Source organism: Sciurus vulgaris, assembly GCF_902686455.1.
Source record: "Sciurus vulgaris genome assembly, chromosome: 2".
In the NCBI taxonomy this organism is placed as follows: domain Eukaryota; kingdom Metazoa; phylum Chordata; class Mammalia; order Rodentia; family Sciuridae; genus Sciurus; species Sciurus vulgaris.
In genome coordinates this window covers 148,172,537-148,185,063 of record NC_136462.1, presented here as the reverse complement: position 1 = coordinate 148,185,063, position 12,527 = coordinate 148,172,537, and the positions used below count along the sequence as shown (strand labels likewise).

The 12,527-nt window shown below is 47.9% G+C and overlaps 1 protein-coding gene across 1 annotated transcript in view; it reads left to right on the top strand.

Moving 5' to 3' along the window:
• The first annotated feature begins 7,587 nt into the window (after positions 1 to 7,587).
• Positions 7,588 to 12,527, top strand: part of ANPEP (alanyl aminopeptidase, membrane) — a 23,781-nt gene continuing 18,841 nt past the window's right edge. The window contains exon 1 of the mRNA XM_079125395.1: positions 7,588 to 7,716. The gene's annotated coding sequence lies outside the window, so the exon portion shown is untranslated. The remainder of the gene's footprint in view (positions 7,717 to 12,527) is intronic.

Here is a 12,527-nt window from a genome sequence, read left to right as displayed (position 1 = left end):
GAGCACCTGCCTGACCCACTGCTCCACCTGCCTCCTATCTGGCTCCCTTGCAAGCTGGTCCCAAACTCTCCCCAGGGGTTCTCTCTAAAAAATGAATCTGACCCATAAGGGTTCTTCTCTCAAAATCCATCATCTATTCTCCAGAGATAGAACCTATATTTCATAGGCCGACATTCAAGACTCCAGCATCTAGCCCCTGACCACTTCAGCCTCGCCTCTACCACACGGCTAACCCCCCGGACTTTGCACACGTTGGTCCCTTTGCTCCAGACACTGCTTGAGAAAAGGCTGCTATATGAGAACTGGCCCCGAGAGGAAGAAGGTGCAGAAAGAGCGAAGCAAGACAGGGACAAATCCAGGACTGTAGAGTGCAATTTATTAGGGTCTTATGGGCAGAAGTGTACCTGTACCCCAGGGCAGGAGGAGGGAGTTTATATGCTAGGCTAGGAAAGGGTAGGGAATGGCCAACTGAACGTACCTGGGTTTTCTCAAAAACTAACATGTCCAACATCAGTGTCAGAGTCCCACCAACACACTACAGGGTTATCAGGGTTACTATCTTAACACCTACAGGGTTTGGGATGCATGTCAGGGTCACCTGGTAGGCAAGATGGCAGTTAGGACCAATATGGCTGGAGCAGGTCAAGCTGGAGCCATTCCTCCCTGTCCATCTGGCCAATGCAACTCATTCTTCAAGACTCAAATAGGCCCCCCATTTGCTGACCTTCTGCCCCACCCCAGGCACAGTGAGGGGCCTCTCCTGCTGTCATGACCATTGTGTGGAACTTGGTTCATTCATTTGATGTGTGTCAAGTCTTGGGGACAGAACAGACAGGGTCCCTGAGTTGTCCAGGTTTATTATCCCTGTTCTTGTTGCCTAGGTAGATTTGGGGTCCCCTGAGGACAGCTACCACCTGTATCCACAGAGCTTAGCACAGAGCTCAACACAGCTAGTGCATCTTAAATGCTCAATGACTGACCGACCACCACCAAGCAGCTTTAATGAACCCTCTTCTTCCTCACTGTCTGTGGTCCTTGGCAGGGGTAGTGCAGGCCTGAATTGAATCACCCGCATGAGGCAGGTACTCAGTTCTAGGAGAGGAGCTCCTGACCCTGGGGAGAGGGAGGTGTATGTAGGCAAGGGAAAAAGGGGAGAAAGTGAGATTTCATGTCCCCAAGGCTGGGGGTGCCCAGGAGGCCAGACCCCTCTCCTGCCCTCACCATGCTATTTCTTAACTCATAGGGGAGGAGGTCCCTGCCTCCACCAAGGGGCTTCAGCCTGGGGCAGGGAACGTTGGGGAACTTCCCTCATGAGCTCCTCTCAAAGCTGGTTCCTGCCCCACACTGACATCTGGCACTCCTCCCTGAGGTTCCACCTCACTTGGCTCAGTGGCACTGTGGCCAAGATCAAGTGGCATTGAGGGGCCCCACGTAGAATGACCAGGGTATCATTTCCAGCCTCACCCCCACATTCATCTCCCCCTTTCCCAACAACTTGTCCGTCCTTCCTTCCTTCCTTCCTTCCTTCCTTCCTTCCTTCCTTCCTTCCTTCCTTCCTTCCTTCCTTCCTTCCTTCCACTTTGATACTGGGGATTGGACCCAGGGCCTGGTGTGTGCCAAGTATACTCTCTACCACTGAGCTATACCACAGCCCTGCCTTTTCTAAGTAGTATTTTAATGGTATACCTGGTTGCTACAAAATAGCATATATGTACTAACAATTCAAAGAATACACAGGTGTATAAGGAAAAAACTAGTAGTCTCTCCGCTCTCTCCTTCCCCTAACCCCCCAACTCCACCAAATCTACAAAGTAGACTCACAGTTTGGCTCTGCTTCCATTCTGTACCGGCATCCACAAGAGCAATACCCACTGCCCCCAGGGAGCCCCTTCTTATGGGAATGATGTGATAGGAAATGTATGGCATTGGAACTTGCTTTTGTTTTTTTTGGTTGAACTTGCTTTTTAAACTTAAAAATATACTGTGGATATCATTCCAGGTTGATCCATACAGCATTATTCTCTAATTCTCTCATTCTCTAATTGCTGTAGATTCCCTGTGGATCACCAATAGCTTAGGGGCACTCTCTGGACACTTTGGCCTTTTTTATCTTTTCTATCAAGAATGCTGTGATAAACCTCTTCCTCCATGGGTCTGTAAGTACTGACTTCCTTCTACCTGGGTTTAGGACAAATTCTTCAAAATAGGGTCACTGGGTCCAAGGACATATGCATTTAGATGTTTAAATAGGTCTTGCCATTTTACTTTCTTAAACAAGTTCCCCCCTTGCCCCCACAGCCCTGGGGTATATGAAAATGTTCCTCACACCTGGTCAAATCTGAGTGTTGTCAATTGGTCTAAACTTTGCCAGGATTGTGGGCAAAACCTCATTGTTTTGAAATTGCATTTCCTGAATATGATTAAGGATGAACATCTTTTCCTGTGTCAGTGGTCTTTTTTATTTCTTCTGTGAATTTTTGGATCTAATCCTTTGCTCTTTTTTTTTTTTTTTTTTTTTTTTTTTTTTTTTTTTTTTTTTTTTTGCAGTGCTGGGGATTGAACCCAGGGACTTGTGCTTGCAAGACAAGCACTCTATCAACCGAGCTATCTCTCCAGCCCCTTTGCTCAGTTTTAATCATGTTTTTTAAACATTATTATATTACCTCCATGCTCCCCTGCCCGCTGTGATGGGAATCAAACCCAGAGCCTCACATATGTTCTGCAAACCCTTTATGACTGAGCTACACCTCCAGCTCTGATGCAAATACTATTGTGCAGTGTAATATTTGTCTTCTGCCATATTGAAGTTGACATTTGTGTATATAGCATTAACTTCTTTACCTTTTATTGCAGAAGTTTGAAAAATACACTCAGCTGGGCATGGTGGCTCATACCTGTGATCTCAGTGACTCAGAAGATTGAGGCAGGAGGATGCAAACTAGAGGGTCAACCCAGCAACTTATTAAGATCCTCAAGCATTTTAGCAAGACCCTATCTCAAATTAAAAAATAAAAAAGAACTGGGGATGTAGCTCAGTGGTAGAATAATCCTGTGTTCAATTTCCAGTACCAAAAAAAAAAAAAAAAAAAAAGGAAAATAAAAAGAAAATACACTCAAAAATAATTTAAACAGTATAGTGAACCCCAAATACACCTATGTCTGAGTTTAACAATTATCAACATATGGCTAATTTTCCTTGATATGAAGCACAGCTTTTGATTTTACTTGTGACAATTTTTGCAGTGAAGAGATACATAGGCACATTTATCAGTCTTTCTTTTGTAGTCGCTAGGTTTTATATCATATTTAAAAGGGTCTTCCCACTGCAGGATTCTTAACAAAGCAAAACAAAAAATATTCTTCAAGTACTCCTAAAGCATGCTCTATGCTGGGCATGGTGTTGCATACCTGCAATCCCAGTGGCTAGGGAGGCTAAGGCAGGAGGATCATGAGTTCAAAGACAACTTCAGCAACTTAACCTCTGACCTAAGCAACTCAGTGAGATGCTGCTTCTAAATAAAAAACTGTAAAAAAGGTAATGTGGCTCAGTGGCTAAGCCCCCCTGGGTTCAATCCCCTGGTATAAAAAAAAAATGATAGCATAGTATTATTTCATATGGAAGATCATAATTTATTTAACCAAATCCTCAAACACTGAACATTTGATTGTTTCTTCTTTAAAATCATGCCATATTGAGCATCCCTGGTTCTCTACCCTGTTTGGACTATTCAAAGCAAACCCCAGGCATCAAATCATTTCATACATAAATATAAAAGTCTTAAATTTTTGTATTGTAAAATCTGTTGATCTTCTGGTCTTTTTGTTTATCTTGACATTTTATTTACATTTTGACTAGACAGGGTATTCACATGGCACAACACTCAAAAGAATAAAAGGATACAGTGGAAATCTCTTTCTCCTCTCTGGGAAACAACCCATGACATCAGTTTCTTGTGCATTCTTGGAGTCATTATACATACATATAAAAGCAAATGATGTGCCTGTGTGTTTTTCTCCTTTTAAAGTACAATTGATAATCTACCTGAACACTGTTCTGCATCCAGCTTTTATTACTTAACAACAGGTCTTAGAGATTGTTCCATAAAGTACATCCTGATTTCCACCAAAAGGGCAAAAAATAATTATTTGTTTATCTTGTCTCTACTTGTGGATGTTTAGGTTATTTCCAGCTTCAAACAATATTGTAGTGAAAAGCAAGTCCTTGGGCTGGGGTTGTGGCTCAGTGATAGAGCATTTGCCTAGCATATGTGATGCACTGGGTTAGATTCTCAGGACTTTATTTAAAATAAAGGTCCATCAACAACTTAAAAAAATTTTAAAAAAATTTAAAAAGCAATTCCTCATCTCACTTATGTGTGAGTATTCTGTAGAATAAGTTAATAGACGTGCTGAATCAAAGGGGAGATGTGTTTAAACATGTGGTAAGTATTACCAAACTGCTTCCATTGAGGTCTAATCTGTAGACACTCCCATCACCAACCAGCAATGCGGAAGGGGCTGTCTTCCTGCAGTCCTTGTAAACAGCGTGTTATCAAACAATTTTTTTCTTTGCTGATCTGATAAGTAATAAATAGTATCTTTTGTAGTTATAATTTTCACTTACTTTATTATGTTATTGAACATCTTTTCACATCTTTGTTGGCTCATTTGAATTTCCCCATTAACTATCTCTCTATATCCTTTGATCTTTTCTCCCCCAATCTGAGATATTGGTTCATTTTTTAATGATTGGAAACTATATATTAGAGAAATTAGCCTATATAGTAGAGAAATTAGCATATTAAGGGTTGTAGCTCCTTCCAATCTCTACTAAATTAGAGTTAGTCTTTTGACTTCAATTGCGGCGATGCAGAATTTTATTTTATTTTTGAGACAGTTGCACCACGTTTTCCAGGCTGGCCTTGAACTCCTGATTCTCTTGGCCTAACTTCCTGAGCAGCATGAGCAACAGCACATGACTAGAAATTTAATGTTTTTATGTGGTCTAATTTATCAATTTTTTTCTTTGGAGGCTTTAGGTTTTCTATAATATTTAGAAAGGCCTTCCCACTGAATTGTTCTTTTTAATTCTCCGTGGTTTTCTCATTAACTACAGAATCCCCCCCCTGTCCTGGGAATTGATCCCAAGGCCTTGTGCATGCTAGTGCTCTACCATTTAAGCTACACCCTGTATTTTGAGACAAGGTCTCACTAAGTTGCTGAGGCTGACCTCAAACTTGCAGTCGGTCCTCTTATATTAGCTTCTTAAGTTGCTGGAATTATAGGTATGTGCCATCACACCTGGCCATTTTTCTTTTGTTTTGCTTTGATTTTTTTTGGTAGTTGTTGTTTTGTTTCTGGTGCTGGGGATTGAACCCAGGACCCTTTACCACTGAGCTACATCCCAAGCCTTTTTTATTTTTTACTTTGAGACTGGATCTCACTAAGTTGCTGAGGCTGGCCTCGAACTTGTGATCTGCCTGGCCACATTTTTGTTTATTTCAATACCAGGGATTGAACCAGGGGTGCATAACCATTGAGCCACATTCCCCAGCCCTTTTTATATTTTATTTTGAGACGGGGTCTAAGTTGCTTAGGGCCTTGCTAAATTGCTGTGGCTGGTCTTGAACTTGGTGATCCTCCTGCCTCAGCCTCCTGAACCACTGGGATTACAGGTGTGCCCACTGAGTCCAGCTGGCCACATTATATACTCTTTAAATGTGAACACATACACACACACACACACACACACACTTTTTCCTTTTCCTTTTCTTTCTTCTTCTTCTTCTTCTTTATTTTATTTGTGTGTGTGTGTGTGTGTGTGTGCGCGCTGAGGATTGAACTCAGGGCCTTGTGACTGCTAGACGCAGCTGAACTGCACCCCCAGCCAAAACATGATCTATTTTTAATAGTAGCATAGTGCTTCATCATATAGGAGAAGTGAAATTTACCTAGCCAGTCCCCTACTGCTGAACACTTATGCTATGTCTAATTTTCCAGTATTACAAAAACACTACAGAAAAAAACCTTGTACCAAAAGACTCACTTAGGCTAAATTCCTAAAAGTGACCTTCATTCCTATCCCCCAACTGCTCTCCAGAAACGCTGAGGGGAAAGAGGTGGAGACCCAGGGTGGAAGGTCTAACTTAACCTTTTCTTTGCTGGTCAGCACAGGCAAGATTATACCACTTATGATGGAATAGGTAGGCAGGCCTGAGACTAGAAGAGAGAAAGCCCAAAATACTTGGGCTTCGATCAGAGCCCACTTACTCTTACTTTGCATACAATTCTATTTTCCACTCACTTTGACCTGGTTTTTAGGTCTACAGCATCACATTAGGAAGGGGAAGCAAGGCTGTGTCTCAGCAGCACCTGGCCCTCAGCAGTTTCCAAGGAAGCACAAGTACAAGTGTGACGGTAAACACAGTCAAAAGGAAAGCAATCTTGACTTGCACAGTGGGGCTAAAAGTCTCATAGGTTCCAGAAAGGAATGAGGAAGAGCTGATTCAATTGGATAATTTCTACATTGCTTCCTGAATCTGAGATTCTGGAAGTTGTCTTAAATATTATGTTAGGCACAAATCCCTTCAAAGACGCACTCATTTTAAAGCCCAGAATCCATGACAATGTTGTGCTATGTGGCAAAGGGGAATTAGAGTTGTTCATGGAATTAAAGTTGCTAATCAGTTTATTTAAAATAGGAAGATCATCCTGGATTATCTGGGTAGACCCAATGTAATCACATGGGTGCTTAACAATGGAGGGGAGAGACAGAAAAGTCAGTGTCAGGGTGATACAATGCCAGAGACTGGACCGTCCACTCCTGGCTTTGAAGATGGAAGCGGGATGTGAGCCACGGAGTGCAGGCAGCCTCTAGAAGCTGGAAAAGGCAAAGAAAAACCATGCTTCCTCAAAGTATCTGGAAGGAGGACAACCCACCATCACTCAAGATTTTAGTCCAGTGAAACCCATTTTGGACTTCGGATTTGTAGAACATGCTGGTAATAAACCTGTTGATTAAAGTTTGTGTTAACTTATTACAGCAGTCATGGGAAGCAAACACAAATGTCATTTGGTACTGCTTAATAAAACACTACAAAGAGAGGGACAATGCCCTGCCAGAGGACGCACAGTGCTTGGAAGTAGAATCAGGATGAGAAGCGCAAACTCCAGATTGCAGTCAATTTTTTTCCCTCTAGACCGTGTCGCAACTGTTCTCAAGGACAGGCCCCAGGTAACAAGACAGTTACAGGATGTCCTGGTGAGCTTCAGTTATCTGAAATGCCATCTCTAAAAGATGCTCTTTTTTCTGGAAGAGGGAGACTGTGCCCCTCCCCCAGTGGCAGATGCGGTCCAGATGTGGAGGGGCGGGGCCCTGGGACTGCGGTGACAGGGGTGCGGGTCGGAGCAAAGCAGGAGGTCAGAAGCCCTGTTGCGACCCCAGGTCCTGCCCAACAGCCGTCGGAGCAGTGGCCTCCCTGCCTTCAGCCCGGGGCCCGGGAGGAGTCCGGGCGGAGCCGTGGGTGGGCGGACGGCCTGCTAGGGGTTAGCGCGGGCGGAGTAGTGGTAGGGTCAGGTTACTTCCCTTTAAAAGGACAGGAAAGGAGGAGTCCCGTCCTGGTGGGGCAGTGACAGTGCAGCCCGGCGTCGGGCCGCGCTCGGTGCCTGGGGAAGAGGCTCAGAGCCGCGAGTCCGGCGCGCGGCGACCCCAGGCAAGTGGGGCGCGGTGGGAGAGGCCGCGGGGCTGGGGAGCTGCGGGCCGTTGGTGGGCGGGAGCCGGAGGGGCCGAGCGAGCGAGCTGGAGACGCCGCGCGCGCTGAGCCGGACAGCTGCTGCGGACCACCCCCTTCTCAGATGGGTAAACTGAGGGCCAGGGAGCGCCGAGGATTCTTTTGGCCAAGTTCCCACCAAGATCTCATGGCCAAGTGGGTTCCCTAGCGGGCTCTCAGCAGCTCAAACAGAGGCCCTCCCGCTGGAGGGTCTCCAGGGTGGGGGGACAGCCGGAATCCGGGCGGGAGCCTAGGGAGAGCCGGCAGGGCAAGGTGGGGACTCAAGGTGCGCGCCTAGCGGCCTGCGAGGCGCAGCTGGGAGGTCCGTCCCGCGGTGGGCGGGCGGACCCAAAGCCTAAGGGAAATCCCACTTGGCTCTTGGGGTGTCCCCGCGGCCCCCAGAGCGGGCAGTGGGTCGGGACGGGGCTTGGGGGAGGCCCCTGGGCCAACCTTTGACTTCCTGCCTACGTCGGAAGCCCTCCGCCCCAGCCCTGGGCCAAGAGGAAGGGAACTTAGTTTTAAATACCCATTTTACAACCTTGGTGTCCCCTGCTGGGAGAACAACCCCATGTAAATACCCGGTTTGTGGACGCGGAACTGAGTAGTAGGGACTGTGGCGTCTTCTGAGCGCCCTCCCTGGGGAGCAACCGAGACTGGTGAAGATTCTCATTGCAAATGGTGCTTGTTCTAGGGAGGGGCTCCCCGAACAGGAGTAATGGGGTCCTAACCCGCTCACCTCCAAAGGCCCCAGCTATGCTTAAAGCCCAGCTCCTTAGGACCTAAATGGCGCCATGAGGTTGGGTGCCCTCTGTGACTGACATTCGGACCTCAGGTCTGATGGTGGCATATCCCAGAGTCACAAGACTGCCCCAGGCCTCCCTGGGCCTCATTTGATTCCTCTGTGCAAGGTCATGTTTTGAAGAGGGGAGGTAGACATGTAGGGTGGGGGTATATTCAGGAAGAGGTGGGGATGGGCTTCCATTCTATAGGAAGACTGGCCCTCACCCAGTGTGAGAGGAGCTGGGGAGGAGAGGAGAGGGCTGACTTCCTGCTTTCTCCCAGTTGCCTGGCATCCTAGACCCAGGCCCAACCCTCATCTTCTCTAACCTGCCTCCCTACAGAGCGCTAGACCCAGACTTGTTTTGAGTGCAACAAAGCTACCCAGAGATGACAAAACAGGCTACACTTTTTGAGGCAGCCCAGCTTCAGGCTCTCCTGTTCCCCAAGAGCTTTTGGGTGGTGGGGCCAGTACCTTACCATTCCTACAACATTTAGGCCAAGTCTTCCAGCATGTATGGCAGGCCAGCCATACTGAGGGCCCTATTGCCCTTATCCACACTGGCCAGCAACAATTCAATGCCAGCCTGAGCCCAATCCTGGGTGTCTGGCACCAGAGGCCCTACATTGGCCCCAGCCATAGCTGTAGAGGCAGGGCCAGGGTCCTCCAAAACCTGTGTGTTATTCCCTGCTTATAGGAAGTTCCATTTCTCAGAACTACTCCCTGCTCATAGTCCTGTCCTGACTAAAAGAATGTGTCTTCTATTATGGTCTTTAACTCTCCGGGGCACTGCTACCGCAGCTAATGCAGGGGCTGTATGGGAGGATGCCTTCAGGTGGCATATGTAACTAGGTTTGTAGAATCTGCTGGTAACTAGCTGCGTGGCCTTGAGCAAGTCACTAAACTCTGTGCCTCCATTTCCTTATCTGCAAAAAGGGATGATTATCCTAGTGGGGTGCCTAGTAGATGCTTTTATACAGATGAGAGCTGCCAGGTAGGATCTGCCTCCCAGCACGGCCACTCCATGTCATCTACTTCCCCCCAGCTCACACGGACCCGTCTGCTCCCTCTGTCCCGAGTGTCCTGCACTGGGCTACAGAGGCTCCATGGGTCTTGATGGGGTTCTCACAGGATGGACGAGTCCAAGGCTCCCAGAGGAAGCACCCTGGGGTCTGGCCCAGGCCCAACTGACACAGCTGTGGTAGAGGGCAGAGCAGGCTAGGAGAAGGCCATGGTTAGAGTGTGCCCTGTGCTGTGACCCGACCTTGTGCTTGCCCCTCTGACTACTTCTTCAGGACTTCATGTTGCCCCTAACTCCCTGCCTGCCCAGCCCCACATTTCACAGGTGGAGACATTGAGCAAGAGTGGGCAGGGACCTACCCAAGGAGACAGTGGTGTAGCCTGGATCACACAGCGGTTTCCCTGACTACTGGTCCTCCACTTTACAGCCACAGGCCTTCCCGGCTCCTGGGTCTTTGTGTTGGAATAGAAGGCATCTTTACCCTCACATCTGAGACAAAGTAGCCTTCTCCCTCTCAGGTGACATCTTCTACACATGTGGCCATGCCTACATATTCTGCACATTCTGTAGCACAACTGTTGGCAGTATGACTGTTTTGTTTTTAAATTTGTTTTTCTAGTTTAGAAGAACTTTTGTTTTCTAGTGTAAAACATCAGCAAGGCAGAACTGTAAGCCTATAGAGAGGCTGTCTTGGTTGAGATGGGCCGGGGTCTTGACTTTGACTCCAGTAAGAGATGAACAGTTTAGAAAGGAAGGTATACATTTTACTCACCTGTAGAAAGATCTCATGCCAAAGACATCCCTCGGGTGACAGCACCCCCAGATCATACAGGGCACAGCAATGGTTCCCAAGTGGGTATAGCTATAGAAGATGACTTTAGATGAACAGGTTTTTGTTGTTGTTTTGTGGTACTCGGGACTTAATGTTGTACCACTGAGCTACACCCCAGCCCTTTTTAGAAATTTTTATTTTGAGAGAGGGTTTTGCTAAATTGCCCAGGCTGCCCTCAAACTTGCAATCCCCCTGCTTCAGCCTCCTGAGTCACTGGGATGACAGATGTGTGCCACCATGCCCAACTAAGATGAACAGTTTTTAATTCAATAGTCATGAGTTGAAATGTATATCAGAAAAAAATATACATAATTTAACACATCCAACCATGATTCCATTGTCATTGTTACTCAGAAGGAAGCTAAGAAAGAAAAAAAAGTGAATTGATTGAAAGAAAAATATTAAATAAATACTGTGCAGGTGGATCACAAAACGTTGTTCCCATGCACAACCTAGGAGTTCAGGAAGGAGTATGGAGCCAGGACCTGCTCTAGGCTTGAGCTCCACCTTTAGCTGCTGTCTCTTATTTCCCTATCGATGCCTCCATTTTACAAGCCGTGCTGTTGCTAAGTGCTGTGCCCAGGGGGAGGCTTGGGTGCACACTATGCTACCCCATGGGGACCTGGCGAGGACCACCTTGGACAGCATCACTGAAGTGAGACTTCAGGACACAGGGGCAGGCGATGTGGGAAGGGCTGGCAGATTTCCAGGCCCTGAGGGTCCCAGCTTGTGTGCATGTTGGTTGAAGGAGGGAAGAACATGGTGGGCTTGAGGAGCCCGAAGAGGCCAGTGGGATGGAGATGGGGCTGAGGGCTGGAGATGAGTCGAGAGAATCCTTGGGGAGGATCATGGCCATGACGAGGACTCTGGGTATTGTTGTTCATTTTGTCAACATTTACGGGGCTCCTGCCCTGTGCTGGGCAAAGAGGAAGTACAAAGCCAGAGACCTTCCCTCCTGGTGCCTAGGTCTCATAGCAGGTTTCTGAACACAATCATGGCCTTTTTGTAAGTGCTGTGAATAGAGATGTGAACTGGAGGCCAGAGAAGTACCAACGGGAGAGGGGCAGCCATGCATGATAAGACAATGACATTAGAACTGGGCTTTGAAGGATGAATAGGAGTTTGACAGGAAGCAAGAGAAAGACACTCCTGGCAGAGGAAACAGGAGGAGCAAAGGCACTGAGGAATAAAAACGCCCAGAGGATTTGGGGAAATGCCACAGTGGGAAATGGAAAGAGAGAGAGGCTGAAGGGTCAAGCTCACAGAAGGTCAAAAGGCCCAAACCAGAGCGAGGTTTCATTCCAAAGGCAGTGAGGAGCCTGAGACACAGTTTGGGAAGTCACCCCTGGAATCTCAGGAAGGTCCCTCTACTGAGTGTGCTGGCAGGGTTGGTGACAGGGAAAGGCAGCAGGGCCACCACTGCCTGATGGGGGTGTGGAAGTGGCCAGGCTTGGGCCCAGGCAGGGGCTGGATGAAGGGTTTCAAAGCCTGCCCTCCTTCATTGTGCCGCTAGCCTGGGCTGGTATGGTGCCCAGAGCAGGGACCTCTCATGAGGGGGCAGCTCAGGGCTGCCTGCTGCGCTAAATTGGAAGTCCAGAGGCCCTTTCCAAGAGAGAAGATTGCAGCCAGCTGGGTCCATGGTCTGTGTCCAAAGCAAACAGGAAGAGACAGCGATGGGCCAGGCAGGGCCTCTGTCCTTGTTTGGAGAAGGGATTAGGCTGAGTGGACTTGCAGGTCTTCCTACTGCAAAGGTGGGAGGGGGCTGTGGGCCCAGTCAGGGACACAGTGAAATGAGGGGTAGGGATGTGTGGCCCCTCCGTGGCCAGCCTGTGGGCACTATAAATGTGGCCTCCCCTGGGCAAATTCCACCCTGATGGAGGGAGACTGGGAGCACATACTGAGTCACCTTTGGGTGCCACGATGCCCTCTGTCACTCGGCCCATGCTGGAGCCCTACCGCAGATACTTGGCTTCCTGTTAGTGCCCCTTGGCCATCAGCCCAGGCTTCATGGGAGTGGCTGTGGACCCCTGCAGTGGGAAGCCCAGGGACTGGGCTCTAGAGGGAAAGGGAAATGCCAAAGGTTCGGAGCATCCAAAGTCTGAAAAGCAAACCCTCAGGATTCCCCCG